Source organism: Mustelus asterias, chromosome 3, assembly GCF_964213995.1.
Source record: "Mustelus asterias chromosome 3, sMusAst1.hap1.1, whole genome shotgun sequence".
Classification (NCBI taxonomy): domain Eukaryota; kingdom Metazoa; phylum Chordata; class Chondrichthyes; order Carcharhiniformes; family Triakidae; genus Mustelus; species Mustelus asterias.
The window spans coordinates 21,876,516-21,894,818 of NC_135803.1; the positions used below are offsets into that span (position 1 = coordinate 21,876,516).

General features: G+C 44.9%; 1 protein-coding gene and 1 non-coding gene across 2 annotated transcripts in view; one reads left to right on the plus strand and one right to left on the minus strand.

The window, feature by feature from the left end:
- The window catches only part of dner (delta/notch-like EGF repeat containing), a 319,201-nt gene that overhangs the window by 282,175 nt on the left and 18,723 nt on the right, over positions 1-18,303 (minus strand). The gene's annotated exons all lie outside the window — the stretch shown is intronic.
- On the plus strand, positions 5,224-5,415 carry LOC144492005 (U2 spliceosomal RNA). Its single transcript, XR_013497559.1, has one exon. It is a non-coding gene; the product is annotated as a U2 spliceosomal RNA (small nuclear RNA).

The following is an 18,303-nucleotide window of genomic DNA, read 5'->3' on the forward strand; positions in this document are numbered from 1 at the left end:
CTCTATATTGCCTGTTCCTATTTGCTCTGCTGAATTCAATCACCTCCCACTTCTCTGTATTAAGTTCCATCTTCCACTTGTCTACCCATTCTGCTAGCCAAGCTTGTTGAAGACTTGGGGAGTTGGTTAGCTCCATTGACTGGACGGCTGGTTTGTGATGCAGAGCAATGTCAACAGCGCGGGTTCAACTTCCGTACTGGCTGAGGTTATTCATGTCGGCCCCGCCTTCTCAACCTCGACCCTTTCCTGAGGTGTGGCGATCCTCAGGGTTAAATCACCACCAGTCAACTCTCCCTCTCAAAGGGGAGAGCAGCCTATGGTCATCTAGTACTATGGCAACTTTACCATACCCATGTCCTGTGGCAGCTGATTGGCATCATCCTCAATGTCTGCCATATCTTAAAGCTTGGTGTCATGAGGAAATTTTGAAATTTTACTCAGTATCCTGATATCCAAGTCATTTATCATAGAATCCTACAGTGCAGAAGGAGACCATTCGGCCCATCGAATCTGCACTGACCACAATCCCACCCAGGCCCTATCCCCATAACCCCACACATTTACCCAAGCTAGTCCCCCTGACACTAAGGGGCAATTTAGCATGGCCAATCCACCTAACCCGCATAGCTTTGGACTGTGGGAGGAAACCAGAGCATCCAGAGGAAACCCATGGAGGCACAGGGAGACCGTGCAAACTCCACACAGACAGTGACCCAAGCCGGGAATCGAACCCGGGTCGCTGTGCTGTGAGGCATTAGTGCTAACCACTGTGCCACCGTGCCACCCATATATCTAACAAAAGGAAAACAGTGGTGCTAGTACCCTGGGAAACACAGCTATCTACCATCCTCCAATCTGAAAAACAACCATTTAGCACAACTCACCATGTTGTGCCCTTAAATTAATTATTTTATTCTGGCTAACACTGACCCTCCTATTCCATGAGCCTCCATTTTGTGAACCAGTCTTTCATGTGGTAATTTGGCAAATGTTTTCTTAAAATTCCACAGGCAACATCCATTACAATCCCTTCACCAACTTTCTCTGTTACTTTATCAATAGGTTCAGTTAGATTAGTCTGCCTTTTACAAATCTGAGATTTTACACATCTCAAACCTCTACAATCACCTGATCATTGTTCCGAAAATGTCAGCCGCCACTGATGTTAAACTGACCAGGCCCTAGATACTAGGAATATCCTTACATCCTTTCAGATGCCACATTTGCCATGCTCCAATGCCCTGGCACCTCCCCGGTATCTAGGGAAGATTGGAAGATTAAAGCAAGCTCTTCTCCTATCCCCACACCTACTTCCCTTGGCAACCTAGGGTGCAAGCCATTTGGATCGGGCAACGTATCCACTCTTAAACACAGCCAGCCTTTCTATTACATCCTGCCTTTCAATTTTCACCCCATCTATTACTGCTATCGTTACCGTTTCTACTGATATTTTGCCAGCATCCTCTTCCTTAGCAAACACAGATACAGTGTACTCATTAAGTATTCTAGATCCATGTGTGCAACAAGCATCAGGCTCATGTCTTCACTGGGGAAGGAGATGATAACACTAAATTATTCACGCTGGAACCACACATACTTCTAAAAGCTTTGTGAATTAAACAATGAGAAATCTTCACCGGGACTTTCTAGCCCTCCCATGGTGAGACTTCCTGTGACACATGCGATGACCCATTCAAATCCCCGTTGACTTTGGTGGGATCTGAAGATCCGACCAGTCGGAGGAGTCGGAAAATCCTGCCCTGGGTGGCGCGGTAGCATGGTGGTTAGCATTGCTGCCTCACAGTGCCAGGGGCCCAGTTTGATTCCCAGCTTGAGTCACTGTCTGTGTGGAGTTTGCACATTCTCCCCATGTCTGCATGGGTTTCCTTCCACACTCCAAAGATATGCAGGTTAGGTTGAATGGCCATGCTAAATTGCCCCTTAGTGTCAGGGTAAATACAGAGATAGGGCCTGGGTGGGATTGTTGTTGGTGCAGGCTCAATGGGCTGAATGGCCTCATTCTGCACTGTAGGGATTCTATGATACTAGGATTTACGTCATCAGGTGCAAAGCTTAATTTATGATCTTTCTTGTTGATTTTGACAGTTCCTTCTTCTCTACATAGCTTTATAATGACAAATTGGACAAATGGGTACAAGTGACTACTCTGATTAAAGAGGAAGTCTCCCCATCAACAGTACAGCACCAACAATCTTTAACAAATACAATTTCTGTTAGTTTTAAAATTGGTTTGGTTTCATAGTTTCCATTTCTATTGAATTCTTTCTGATTTTATTTAAGACTACTTTTTCCTGTTGGTTCTCCAGAACAGCTAGTGGCACTCCAGTAGAACAGGAAAATGATATTAGTGCTTATCGATATATTTTATAGCTGCAGGGTGAAAACTGTCACTCGCAGGCAAAGGACAGGTATTAGAGAAATGAGTTACACGGTAAGCATCCGCGTGCACAAAGATTTTGTTTTTAAAGTCATCTTAGAACAATATGTGGATCAGGAAACATGTCTGGAGGCCCAATAAATATTTATCAATGGAGTAATTGTAGATTTAATTCAAATTTTCTGCAGATTTATATTCAGTTGCTTATGTAGAAAGGAAATGATTGGTTCTGGAAATATTCATTCCACACATTCCACAAGGGATGGAAAGGTTTGATAGCTGGTCGCATTAAGCCAGAACTGTGAGTTTCTGACAGATGCGTCTCTCCAGATACTTGCTAACATTCAGAGGTGCGCATGTTATGCTCATTGTTATGCTCAGAGTGTCGAAAGCCAGTACATTACGTTTATTTGAGTGCCAGATTTGTTTTACGACTTGGGACCTCATTTGACATGGAACTCCTGTGGCACATAGTTGGGTTATTACTACAACAATAGTAAAACAATCAATTCTGGGGAAAAAAATAACATAGTATTTGATACCTTCATGTTGCAGAACATGTACCCACAGCCACCCAATGGTTACATTCAGCTTTTACGAATGATTTTTTTAAAAATGTTGTCTCTGACTTTTTGGCAAGTGTTGCTGGTTCAGCCCAAATTTAAACCTGTCTGAAACTCTCCAAAAATAAAAACAAAGACCTTTTGACACATTTAAACACAGATACCCAGTAATCCAAATAATGATAACCATTAATCTATTGGGAAAAGCCAAGAGCAATCATTCACATCTTTATCAGCTCTAGACTGAAATATTCCAACGCTCTCCTGGCTGGTCACCCATCTTTTACAGTTGTAGACTTCAATTTATTCCAAAACCCTGCTGCCCTTATCTTAACCTGAACCAAGTCTGCTCACTCAGCTTCATGTCCTTTCTGAACCCTACTAGCTCCCAGTCCTCCAAAACTTTACCTTTAAAATCCTCTAGTCCCAATTGCCCATGTTTGGCCCATATCCCTCTCCCATCCCTGTACTTATCCAAATGCTTTTTAAATATTTCTATTGTGCCTGCCTCAACCACTTTCTCCAGCAGCTCATTCCATATCCACACCACCCTCTGCGTGAAGAAGTTGTCCCTCAGGTCCCTTTTAAGTATTTCCACTCTCACCTTAAACCTATGTCCTTTAGTTTTCAATTCCCCGATCCTGGGAAAAAGACCATGTAAGCCCCTCATGATTTCATACACCTCAGTAAGGTCACCCCTCATTCTCCTACGTTCCAAGAAATAAAGCCCTAGCCTGGCCAACCTCTTCCTCAAGCTCAGGCCCACTAGTCCTGACAACATCCTTGTAAATTCGAACTGGTGTTAACTGTGCATTATATTGAACCACCTACGGACAAAACCCAACATTGGAGTAAAATCTCCACAGGTGATTCTCCGAATATTTCTGTAAGATTTATGTTGAAGTTATGATGGGAGACTAGGGGATACTCTGTGGAAATTTTACCCTGATATTTTAAGGCTTCTCTCAATTTTTAAAACTTCTTTCACAGACTATGGATATCTTTAGGTGGTCATGTTGTGGAGATGCCGGCGTTGGACTGGGGTAAACACAATAAGAAGTCTAACAACACCAGGTTAAAGTCCAACAGGTTTATTTGGTAGCAAAAGCCACTAGCTTTCGGAACAGGCTGACCACGGCACCACACAACCCTGCCACAGCAACCTCTGCAAGACGTGCCGGATCATCAACACGGATGCCATCATCTCACGCGAGAGCACCATCCACCAGGTACATGGTACATACTCTTGCAACTCGGCCAACGTTGTCTACCTGTTACGCTGCAGGAAAAGATGTCCCGAGGCATGGTACATTGGGGAGACCATGCAGACGCTGTGATAATGGATGAATGAACACCGCTCGACAATCACCAGGCAAGACTGTTCTCTTCCTGTTGGGGAGCACTTCAGCGGTCATGGGCATTCAGCCTCTGATCTCCGGGTAAGCGTTCTTCAAGGTGGCCTTCACGACACACGACAGCGCAGAGTCGCTGAGCAGAGACTGATAGCCAGGTTCCGCACACATGAGGACGGCCTCAACCGGGATATTGGGTTCATCTCACACTATCTGTAACCCCCACAACCTGCCTGGATGTGCAAAATCTCACTGGCTGTCCTGTCTGGACACAATACACATCTCTTTAACCTGTGCTTAATGCTCCCTCCACTCACATTGTCTGTACCTTTAAGACTTGATTAGCTGTAAAGACTCACATTCCAATCATTATTCATGTAAATTGAGATTGTGTCTTTGTGCCCTGTTTGTGATCAGAACTCCCACCCACCTGACGAAGGAACAGCCCGTTCCGAAAGCTAGTGGCTTTTGCTATCAAATAAACCTGTTGGACTTTAACCTGGTGTTGTTAGACTTCTAACTATCTTTAGGTGGGCCAGCATTTATTGCCCATCCCTAACTACACTTGAGAAGGTGGTGCTGAGACACCTTCTTGAATCGCTTCAGTCCATGTGGTGTAGGTACACCCGCAGCACTGTTAGGAAGGGAGTTCTAGATTTGTGATTCAGTGACAGTGAAGGAACAGCAACATAATTCCAAGTCAGGATGGTGAGTGCCCTGGAAGGGAACTTCCAGGTGGTGTTTCCATGCATCTGCTGCTTTTGTCCTTTGAGGTGGTAGAGGTCGCGAGTTTGGTAGGTGCTATTAAAGGAGCCTTGGTGAGTTCTTGGCGAGGGCAACGCAGTGGCACAGTGATTAGCACTGCTGCCTCACAGCGCCAGAAACCCGGGTTCAATTCCTGGCTTGGGTCATTTCTTCTCGGCCTTTTGGCTAAGATCAAGTGTAGTATCGACATGCTGTGCTTGGTTGAATTCATTAGGTTACATTTTAGCTTAATTTGAAGCAAGTTTTAAAAGCGGCATCTCGGCCTTTTGGCTAAGATGCAAATGAGATCAAGCCTTGGAGGAGGTGCAATGCCTACTCCAATCAGCTTGGATCATGTAGATCAAGCCCAAGACAGGAGGTGAGAGTCCTGTCTTGTCAGCTTGGATCAGGAATGTCTCAACTTGTTGAGACTCTGAATTGGACTTGATTTGATTGAGTTGGAATTTAAAAAAACAATTCCTGGCTTGGGTCACAGTCTGTGCGGAGTCTGCACATTCTCCCCATGTCTGCGTGGGTTTCCTCTGGGTGCTACAGTTTCCTCCCATAGTCTGAAAGACGTGCTGGTTAGGTGGATTGGGCATGCCAAATTCTCCCTCAGTGTACCTGAACAGGCGGCAGAGTGTGGTGACTAGGCGATTTTCATAGTAACTTCATTGCAGTGTTAATGTAAGCTTACTTGTGACAATAAATAAACTTTAAAATTAAGAAAACTTCTTGCAGTACATCTTGTAAATGGTACACACTGTGTATCAATGGCGGAGGGAGTGAATGTTGAAGGTGGTAGATGGGGTACTGATCAAGTGGGCTGCTTTGTCCTGGATGGTGTTGAGCTTCTTAAGCGTTGTTGATGGTGCATTCATTCAGGGAAGTGGAGAGTATGCCACCACATTCCTAACTTAATCCTTGTCAAGATGCTAGACAGGCTTCAGGGAATCAGAAGGTGAGTTACTCCCCACAGAATTCCCAGCCTCCGACCTGCTCTTGTATTTATATGGCCAGTCCAGTTCAGTTGCTGGTCAGTGATGTTGATGGAGGGGTATGCAATGATGGTATGCCATTGAATGTCAAGGGACGATGGTTAGATTCTTTCTTGCTGGAGATGGTCATTGCCTGACACTTGTGTGGCATAAATGTTGCCAGCCACTTATTAACCCAAGACTGAATGTTGTCCAGATCTTGCTGCATAAGGACATGGGACTGCTTCAGTATTTGAAAGGGGCTGAACATTGTGCTTCTGACCTTAACAATGGAAGGAAGGTCATTGATGAAGCAGCTGAAGATGGCTGAGCCTAGGACACACGTCATTGCACTAATTACTTTGTCATAACCATCTGTTACTTGCCGTACTAATCAGTTACCTTCTCTATGGTTATTTGCTATTCTCTGCATACTTTACAATTATTCTCAATGCAAATGATCATTAAGCTCTATGTAGGTCATCCCTTATAACCGTGCACCTGTTTTTCTTCCACGTTTTGTCTGACTCAGTTGCTTCTTCCTTATGATTTATAACAAATGATTTATTGATAAGCTAATCCCAGTGAAGCATCATTTGAAATCTCCACCAGAAGTTGACCTTCCATATACCATTGCCTTATTGACTTTCCTTCTAGTGAAAATTGGTTTAACTTAGCTTCAATAATCCATAATTAACAGACGGATGAAAGAATTGCCAGTTATTTACACTCCAACTCGACAGTGTCTGCAGTGGCTAGCTATGACGTTCAGGAAGCAACTCGTCATGAATAAAATGTACTTTCTTCAAGGTGTTCTTTGTAAATGGGCATGGTGAAATGGTTTTGAAAAGAGTCTCAAGGTACCATCGGGTGAAAACAATACAAATTCCATTCTGCATCATTCTTCCAGCTTCCCTCCTGATCTGAGGCAAACCAGAAGCGGAGAGGTGCTGCTGTTGCTTAGCAACTAGCACCCATAACATGAATTGAGAGCAATACTTTTCCTGTCGTGATTTTCTTGCACAATTATGGCCTGAATTTTACACTCCCCTACGGGAGGGGTTTTAGGTTGGGGGCAGTGGGGGCGGGAGCATAACATTTCAGAGATGCGATCCCCACCTACCCTGACCACGGAGCAATTTTACGGGGCAATGGGCAAGGCCTCGGATGGGAAGCCCGCCTTTCCCCAGTTGAGGCTCTTAATTGGTCAATTAGTAGCCACTCAAGAGGCTGTTTTCCACCCAGCCTGAATTTTTAGACTGGCGAGAACGTTGAACCCCTGTGGGGAAAGGCCGGACACAATCAGACTTAGATCTTGTGTGGGAACGGACTGGGGATGCCCTCTCATTTATGGCCTGCTGGCGGGCAGCACAGTGGCACAGTGGTTAGCACTGCTGCCTCACAGTGCCAAGGAACCAGGTTCAATTCCAGCCTTGGGTGACTGTGTGGAGTTTGCACACTCTTCCCCTGGTTTCCTCCAGGTGCTCCGGTTTCCTCCCATAGTCCAAAGATGTGCAGGTTAAGTGCATTGGCCATGCTAAATTGCCCTATGGTGTCCCAAGATGTGTAGGTTAAGTGGATTAGCCATGGTGAATGCGCAGGGTTACGGGGATAGGGCAGGAGGGTGGTCTTTGGTAAGATGCTGTCTCAGAGAAGGGTGCAGATTCGGTGGGCCGAATGGCCTCCTTCTGCACTACAATGATTCTGTGATACTATGACCACTGGACCTGAGCCAACCCCCCCCCCCCCCCACCCACCCCTACTCCAGCCTCTTCCCTAAGACCCCGATTACCACCTTTGCGACTCCCCAGGGCTTCCCTACCCTGCACGCCTTGGGATCCTTTCCACTTACCTTGTCCTCGGCTCTGGCACTTAAGCTCAGGCAAGGTGGTACGGTTCCTCGTCTGTCCACTGCAACACTCCTGTGAGGGGCGGAGTCCCGACTGCAACAAAACAGTGCTCATTGGAGCATAAACTGGCTGTGAGTCAGTGGGGATGTATTCCCCCACCCTACGAATAATTCAGTCCTATGTATTCTTACTCTTTTGTAATATGTAACTGCTGCATTGTTTATTTTCTAGCTATTTTTAGTTTTTTTCCCACCTTCTCCTTTCCCATGCCAAATATAATTCTACAACAAAACAACTTGCATTTATATTTAGCACTGTTAACATCATAAAATGCAAGCTGACTGCTCCGTGATCTCTGCCAATAACCTGCCACCAGGAGGCACTGCAGCCTGCATTGAGTGGTACCCGACTCTTCCATGTTTCCTTCAACCCTGCTGTAAAATCTTCTGTCGAAAGACATTCAGTGAAAAACATTTATCCCAGCACCTATGTGAAAAGTTAACAGTGATTTTAAAGAAAGGTTTTGTGCCTATGAAGATAGAACATTATTGGACAACATCTTCCCCGTGTGGGGAAAGAATCGACCTGGGTCAGTGAGAGTGGTGGAACAACAAAGGAAGGGATCAAGCTCAGCCAGATACCTTGTGAACACACATTACCCAGCTTCAGATGTGAAGAATGGCCACTTGTACCAGGGGGCGGCAAAAGCCCTCGCTGCCAAAGAACAAAGAAAGAACAAAGAAAAGTACAGCACTGGAACAGGCCCTTCAGCCTTCCAACCCTGTGCCAATCATGATGCCCCAACTAAACTAAAAAAAACCTTCTGTCCTTACTCGATCCGTATCTCTCTATTCCCTTCCTATTCATGTACCCATCCAGATGCCTCTTAAATGTTGCTAATGTGCCTGCTTCCAGCACCCCCTCTGGCAGCGCGTTCCAGGCACCCATGATTCTCTGTGTGAAAAACTTCCCCCACACATCTCCCTTAAACTTTCCTCCTCTCACCTTGAACCTGTGCCCCCTTGTAATTGACACTTCCACATTTGGAAAAACCCTCTGACTATCCACCTTGTCTATGTCTCTCATAATTTTGTAGACTTCTATCAGGTCTCCCCTCAACCTCCATCTTTCCAGTGAAAACAATCCTAGTTTATTCAACCTCTCCTCTTAACCAACACCCTTGAGACCAGGCAACATTCTGGTGAAACTTCTTTGCACTCTCTCCAAAGCTTCCTCATCCTTCTGGTAGTGTGGCGACCAGAACTGCACTCAATACTCCAAATACTCCAACACAAGCCAACACCTTCAAGAAAGGGAAGGAGAGAAAGCCATGGGGAGACAGGAGCCTTATTCATCCAACAAAGTCATTGGTTGACAAACAAAAGCAAAACACTCAGATTCTGGAACAGAAAGAAAATCATGGAAAAGGCTCAACTGGTCAGACAGCATCTGCGGAGATCCAAGTTAACATTTCAGGAAATTGCACCCTGCCCTCCCTGGGGAGGTGATGGCCGACTGGTATGATCGCAAGGCTATTAATCCAGAAACCCAACTAATATTCTGGGGGTCTGCGTTCAAATCCCGCTACGGCAGATGGTGGAATTTGAATTCAATAAAAAATATCTAGAATTGAGAATTTACTGATGACCATGAAACCATTGTCGATTGTTGGAAAAACCCATCTGGTTCACTAATGTCCTTTAGGGAAGGAAATCTGCCGTCCTTACCTGGTCTGGCCTACATGTGACTCTAGAACCACAGCAATGTGGTTGACTCTCAGCTGCCCTCAGGCAACTAGGAATGGGCAATAAATGCTGGCCCAGCCAGCGATGCCCAGTAATAAATAAAAAAGCTCCCATCAATGCACTGGACAGGAATCAGTTGTGAACACCTTGGATAGATTTTCCACTCTCTACTCTGAGAACAGGGAGGTCAACTTTAACACTGCTGCCATAGCTCTATATGGTCAGCTTAATCAGCAAGGATCCAACCAGCTAACATGTCTCTGTTCAGATCAGAACTGGAACTCAAGCTGCCTTTATTCACTGAGCTACTTGAAGTAAAAAAGGAAACATATGAGTCAACTTGTTATCTATATTAAGGATATAGCAGCAAACAGTTTAGTTCACTGTATTGTTATATGCAAATTAGGATGTGCTTTTTAAAAGTTTATTTATTAGTCACAAGTAAGGCTTACATTAGCACTGCAATGAAGTTACTGGGAAATTCCCCTCGTCGCCACACTTCGGCGCCTGTTCGGGTCAATGCACCTAAACAGCCCATCTTTCAGACTGTAGGAGGAAACTGGAGCACCCGGAGGAAACCTATGCAGACAACGTGCAGTCTCCGCAAGGCAGTGACCCAAGCCGGGAATCAAACCTAGCTCCCTGGTGCTGTGAGACAGCAGTGCTAACCACTGTGTCGCCGTGCTTATCGGGAAGACAGTTCATTCCCATTTCCCAGGTTTGCTGCAATGTTACTCCTGTGATTGTCGTGTCTGATTTTTGGGATTCTTTGGGGAAATTATTAGGATCCAATATTAGCCACATCAGCCAGAATAAAGAAACATGTTTCTCACAGAAGAGGCAAGACATGCTCAAATATTAACTTTGTCTCGCTAATTCTGGAAAAATTAATGTCAGTTCCAACTATGTCACTTCATATGTGGAGAGAAGTTGATATTTCCAGAGATATACATGATTTCTCCAGTTCCTAAAGAGTTGATACCTGATTAAAATTCATGAATTTAAGAACTGCTGATTTCCACGTCATCACAGCTCCCTCTGTTCACTATCTGATTTTCCATTTGTGTAATATACATATATATCACATTGAAACTGTGCTGAGACTTGCTTAGCCTGGAAATTGAAATGCCAGTCATTTACATTTTCACTGCTGGATGGCATAATTATTTCTAACCGTCAAAATGAAGCCTACTTCATGTAATCATTTTAATAATTTAATTTGCATTTGAATTTTGATCTTGCCTGTTCTGCTCACATGAGCTTAAAGGCACTTTCTCTCTTTGGGGCATGCTTCTACACCATGGTCATCCTGTTATCTCATCAGCATTTGTACACCTAAACCTAGGGCAGCACAGTGGTTAGCACTGCTGCCTCACAGCGCCAGGGACCCCCGGTTCAATTCCAGCCTTGGGTGCCTGTCTGTGTGGAGTTTGCACATAGTCCCCCTTTCTGTGTGGGTTTCTTCCCACAGTCCAAAGATGTGCGGGTTAGGTTGCTTGGCCGTGCTAAATTGCCCCTTAGTGTCAGGGGGATTCACAGGGTAAATGGGTGAGAGGATAGTGCCTGGGTGGGATTGTTGTTGGTGCAGGCTCGATGGGCTGAATGGCCTCCTTCTGCACTGTGGGGATTCTATGACTGGGAGTGTTGCTGGGCAGCTCGGTTGTGAAAGACACCACAACTCAGTCCAGTCTTAATTTCCATCTATATTGGCCACCATTGGTATGGATTAGGTGAGGGAAATGTGGCCCATTTTGCTTCCCCTATGTTATGCTGTCTGATATAAAGCTGGATTGTATGGTGCCATTGCCTCATTGGTCTTCACTGGTGGTCAATGTCTTGACAAGATACAAAATAGAGCCTTGATTAGCAAAGAGTTCATAAGCAACAATGCAATTTATCTCGATGCAAAGATCATCTCAAATGACACTGGCATCTAAGTAATCCAACTGAGACAGGTTCAATTCAACGCTCAGGGCCGACTTTAACCCTGACAATCCTGCAGATGCCAAGAAGCCAAGAGGATAGGAACCTGCTCCAAGCTTCTGTGTGCTAAACGTGTGGCAGAATAACTTGCTGGAGGACATTCCCTTTCACTCAGGGAGTAGCTACCCTTTCAGTCATGACCCTGTCCTCTCCTCCCCCTTTCAGAGCCTGCAAAGATCAGGAATTCACCTTGTGTTGGGTTTCCAGGCGACTCAATAAGGCATAGCATCAAGGGGCTGCAACACTATATTTTTCTCAGAAAGCATTTGCAGACCTTCACAAGTTTACAATGACACCCGATAAATTCACACCAGGACTAGATGAGGGATGGATCTTGATCAATACATCTCTCCTTTGATAAAATAGACTTTCTACATTATTGATATAAATGATGAGCTGTTTTTTTTGATTATGTGCAACATAATGGCCAGTAATACACACATCAATAAATGAAGATCTGCATAATCACAGATATAAAAATTCCCGTTTCTTAGGCAGAGATTGAATCGGGAACAGCAGTATGTTCAATCACCATCTTGTTACCGCAATAAAATACAGAGAAAGTCTCTTGAACATTAGAAGAATCCTTAATTATCCGCAGCTCAGTTTACGGTGCTCTGTAAATTTAATACTCTGCAGTTAGCTATTGCAGATCTGCAAAATGTAATCAGACCCTATTGTTTATTTCTTCACTTGAATCAAACCGAATTCAATCCCACCGCCCCCCCCCCCCTCCCGCCCCCCCCACCCCCCGCCCCCTTAACCCACACGTAATTAAACAGATGGAGTCTGCGCAGTAAGCCTGTGTCACATAAACTCAGATTTAGGTCAATTAATCCACAGGTATCTGCACCCTGAGAAATACCATTCCATCTCTCTCTGCTGTTTATTGAGTTGATTAGAACTGAATGAAAGACTACTCTGTTAATAAGGTACTCGTTTTAAAGGTATCATAGAATCCGTACAGTGCAGAAGGAGGCTATTCAGCCCATGGAGCCTGCACCGACTACAATCCCACCCAGGCCTTACCCCCCTAACCCCACGTATTTATCCTGCTAATACCCCAACACTAAGGAGCAACTTAGCATGGCCAACCAACCTAACCAGCACACCTTTGGAGTGTGGGGGGAAACCAGAGCACCCGGAGGAAACCCACGCAGACATGGGGAGAACGTGCAAACTCCACACGGACAGAGGCTGGAATTGAACCCGAGTCCCTGGCACTGTAAGGTAGCAGTGCTAATCGGTGCCACCAATGCCGGTTACGTGTGTATTTTGACATATTATCCCGATAAACATAAAATTAATCCAATTTGACTTAGAATTACCTAAATTTGGAGAAAAATAAACTCAAAAGCCATCTTTCACGCAAGCAAGCCACTTGTCGGGGTCCATATTTGACCCAGGGTAGAATGTATCTGTCGAAGGAACCTTGGTGAGTGGCTGCAGCTTGGTGTCTTCAGTGACCAGGCCCCAATCCTGAAACTCCAGACTGTTTAATTCTATTCACAACTGCAGCAATAATGTTGTAGCAGCCATGTCAGTTTGACATTGTGGTTAGCACTCACCCCACTACAACATCTTTCTCTTTCCCTCCACGGCGGCACGGTGGCACAGCGGTTAGCACTGCTGCCTCACAGCACCAGTGACCGAGGTTCAATTCCAACCTTGGGTGACTGTGTGGAGTTTGCACGTTCTCCCCGTGTCTGTGTGGGTTTCCTCTGCGTGCTCTGGTTTTCTCCCACGGTCCAAAAGATATGCAGGTTAGGTTGATTGGCCATGTTAAATTGCCCCTTGATGTCCCATGATATATACTAGGAGGATTAGTGGGGTAAAGATATGGGGTAAGTCGGGATAAGAGTTGGTGCAGGCTCAATAGGCTGAATGGCCTCCTTCTGCACTGTAAGGATTCTATGATTATTTCTATTCAGAATTAATGTTTCTGTGCTCATGATCACAGTTGCATTTTAGTAAATTCATTTTCATATGTTATAACTTACAGCTGCAGCCATGTCATAAAATTTCATACAATGTCAGCAGGGACAAACTGAAGCAATCAGAGAGAGAAGATTTCAACATTTTATTCACATTAGTGTCTGACTAAAATTGGTTTTGGGAATGTCTGTGACCAGTAGCAGAGGCTTTATAAGAGCTGCGATTCAGATCTTAAATAGTGGTTTGTGAATTGTAAGCTACCAATCATCCCTGAAATGTCCTTTCAAAATAGAAATTATTTGAAGAACGCTGTTAGTATAAGACACCTGTAATATATGAATCCACTATCCTTGGTGTCTTTTCAGGTGTACAACATGGTACGCTGCACTCCACATGTTACTGCAGTTAAAATAGTGGACACACCAACACAAACTTAGTAGTCTGATCTTTTAATAAGCAATTCTGTCAGAAATATCGATGTTATTACAGGAATTGGACGATTGAATTATGTTGAATCTCCATGTTGTTTTAACTGCTAAGTTAACTTGAATCTGACGGTGGCTTGTGTCTGAAAGTTGATTATTAAGCAGAATGGAGTAGAAATGTGTCTGGGGTGATTCAAAACAGGTGGTACAGGATCTGTCCCTGTTGTAGGCAACACCAGATATTTAATTCCATTGACTGAAATGGAACTGACTATCAGGTATGGTGTGTAACAGACAACAGATCCAATATCACTTATTTTGCATCGCCGTCCAAGACAAGTTTCTACCGTTACATTTTTAATAATGATCTCAGTGTTGAGTAAATCAAGCACAGCCAGCCACCCTGCACAGCAAGGTTCATGGCACAGCACAGTGGCACAGTGGTTAGCACTCCTGCCTCACAACGCCAGGGACCCGGGTTCGATTCCCAACTTGGGTCACTGCCTGTGTGGAGTTTGCACATTCTCCCTGCGTCTGCGTGGGTTTCCTCCGGGTGCTCCGGTTTCCTCCCACAGTCCAAACATGTGCAGGTTAGGTGGGTTGACCACATGAAATTGCCCTTTAGTGTCCCGGAGTGTGTAGGTTAAAGGGATTAGCGGGGTAAATATGTGGGGTTACGAGGATAGGACCTGGGTGGGATTGTTGTCAGTGCAGACTCAATGGGCCGAATGACCTCCCTCTGTGCTGTAGGGATTCTATGTCATGGGAACAGGGGTAGAACAGTCAGACCCTGCATCCAACAAGGTAATGATTGATTAGTATCTCAACTTGATTGAGATGCTTTTATACTCTATACCCAAAGAACAAAGAACAAAGAACAATACAGCACAGGAACAGGCCCTTCGGCCCTCCAAGCCTGCGCCGCTCCCTGGTCCAACTAGACCATTCTTTTGTATCCCTCCATTCCCACTCCGTTCATATGGCTATCTAGATAAGTCTTAAACGTTCCCAGTGTGTCCGCCTCCACCACCTTGCCTGGCAGCGCATTCCAGGCCCCCACCACCCTCTGTGTAAAATATGTTCTTCTGATATCCGTGTTAAACCTCCCCCCCTTCACCTTGAACCTATGACCCCTCGTGAACGTCACCACCGACCTGGGGAAAAGCTTCCCACCGTTCACCCTACCTATGCCTTTCATAATTTTATACACCTCTATTAAGTCTCCCCTCATCCTCCGTCTTTCCAGAGAGAACAACCCCAGTTTACCCAATCTCTCCTCATAACTAAGCCCCTCCATACCAGGCAACATCCTGGTAAACCTCCTCTGTACTCTCTCCAAAGCCTCCACGTCCTTCTGGTAGTGTGGCGACCAGAACTGGACGCAGTATTCCAAATGCGGCCGAACCAACGTTCTATACATCTGCAACATCAGACCCCAACTTTTATACTCTGTGCCCCGTCCTATAAAGGCAAGCATGCCATATGCCTTCTTCACTACCTTCTCCACCTGTGACGTCACCTTCAAGGATCTGTGGACTTGCACACCCAGGTCCCTCTGCGTATCTACACCCTTTATGGTTCTGCCATTTATCGTGTAGCTCCTCCCTACATTATTTCTACCAAAATGCATCACTTCGCATTTATCAGGATTGAACTCCATCTGTCATTTCTTTGCCCAAATTTCCAGCCTATCTATATCCTTCTGTAGCTTCTGACAATGCTCCTCACTATCTGCAAGTCCTGCCAATTTTGTGTCGTCCGCAAACTTACTGATCACCCCAGTTACACCTTCTTCCAGATCGTTTATATAAATCACTAACAGCAGAGGTCCCAATACAGAGCCCTGCGGAACACCACTAGTCACAGGCCTCCAGCCGGAAAAAGACCCTTCCACTACCACTCTCTGTCTTCTGTGACCAAGCCAGTTCTCCACCCATCGAGCCACCTCCCCCTTTATCCCATGAGATCCAACCTTTTTCACCAGCCTACCATGAGGGACTTTGTCAAACGCTTTACTAAAGTCCATATAGACGACATCCACGGTCCTTCCCTCGTCAACCATTCTGGTCACTTCTTCAAAAAACTCCACCAGGTTAGTGAGGCATGACCTCCCTCTCACAAAACCATGCTGACTATCGTTAATGAGTTTATTCCTTTCTAAATGCGCATACATCCTATCTCTAAGAATCTTCTCCAACAACTTCCCCACCACGGACGTCAAGCTCACCGGCCTATAATTACCCGGGTTATCCTTCCTACCCTTCTTAAATAACGGGACCACATTAGCTATCCTCCAATCCTCTGGGACCTCACCTGCGTCCAGTGACGAGACAAAGATTTGCGTCAGAGGCCCAGCGATTTCATGTCTCGTCTCCCTGAGCAGCCTTGGATAGATTCCATCAGACCCTGGGGATTTGTCAGTCTTTATATTCTCTAACAAACCTAACACTTCCTCCCTTGTAATGGAGATTTTCTCCAACGGTTCAACACTCCCCTCCGAGACATTGAAAAAAATTCTATCAACCTCATTATTAAAAATGTGATTGATCCACCATTCACCAGAGTGAGTGCTAGATTTCCATTATCCGATGTGTAAATAAAAATCCCTCCCAATTTCACTCCAAAACGGCCAAATGCTAATTTTAAGTTTATGCTCTCTTGTTCTGGATTACTCCACCAGGGGAATTAGTTTTTCTGTGCTTAATCTATCAAATCTCGTATTCATTCTAAATACTTCAATTAAATCACCTCCCAATCTTCTATCAACTGAAGCAAATAAACAAATGACGTTTGCGCAAACTGTCCTTATATTTAAATTTTTTAAGCCCGTTGTATATTTAAGTGGTTGCCTGATTGCTTTAGGAGCTGGTCATGTGATTTGATGGTGATGTCATTGGGGTGTTTCACAAGCTCCTGTTTTAGTTTCATTTTCTACTCTGTGCAGTCAACATCTCCTGCAATAAACCTGTTGTTATTTTGAATCTCTGGTCACACGCTAGTGAATCTGCACTGTATCCTCTCCAAGGCAATATTCCTTTGCTGATGTTCGGGGGCCAAATGGACTATTCTGAATGGGCTGTGACCAAAGTTCTGTACAAATGAAGAGCTATTTCCTCCTTTTTTTGAATTCCAATTCATTGGAGATAAAGATTAACATTCCATTAGCCTTTTTGATTGTTTTTATACTGGTGCAGGAGCTTTTAATGATGTGTACATGATACCTAACTTCCCCACAACATCGATTGTTCCATCGGTAAGAAAGTATTCCTATTTCTCAGATCCAAAGTGTCTAAATATTCATTTAGTAAGGGTATCTTCTCTGGTCTCATGCTAGACTCTACACCCCACCAATCCTGGCCTTTTATGCATCGATGATTTCATCATTTCACCCTTGGTCACCATGTTTTCAACGGCCAATTCCCTAAGCTCTGAAATACCCTCACTAAACCTCTCTGGCTCTCCGATAAAAGCAAATGAATGCTGGAATCTGAAACAAAAACAGATGATCTAAGAAGTCAGAATGCTTGCCTGTGTCTCTGTGAGTTCCCTGAGGCTCTGCAATTCTGCAATAGTAAGTTGATACTGGGTAGAGCAACAACGTCTCGGCCTTTTGGCTAAGATCAAGTGTGGTTTGGTTGTCCTGCACTTGGTTGAAGTCATGAGGTTACACTGAGGCTTCACTTGAAGCAATTTTGGCGAAGATGCAAATGAGATCAAGCCTTGGAGGAGGTGCAATGCCTGCTCCAATCAGTGTGAATCACATAGATCAAGCCCAAGGCAGGAGTTGGTGAGCCTATCCTGTCAGCTTGGATATGGAATGTCTCACTTGCTGAGACTTTGAATTGGACTATGATTGGATTGGATATATAAGCAAAAAAAAACAACTTGTTTAGATCATAGAATCCCGACAGTGCAGAAGGAGGCCATTCAGCCCATCGAGTCTGCATCGTCTCACCTTTTTATTTTACCCAGGCCCTATCCCTGTAACCCCACATATTTACCCTGCTAATCCTTTATTTTACACATATTGGGACACTAAGGGGCAATTTAGCATGGCCAATACGCCTAACCCGCACATCTTTGGACTGCGGGAGGAAACTGGGACATCCAGAAGAAACCCACGCAGACACGGGGAGAATGCGCAAACCCCACACAGACAGTCACCCAAGGCCAGAATTGAACCCAGGTCCCTGCTGAGGCAGCAGTGCTAACCACTGTGCCACCGTGCCATCCAATTGTGATTTTTATTAATGACTTAGAGGAGGGGGCTGAAGGGTGGATCAGTAAATTTGCTGATGACACCAAGATTGGTGGAGTAGTGGATGAGGTGG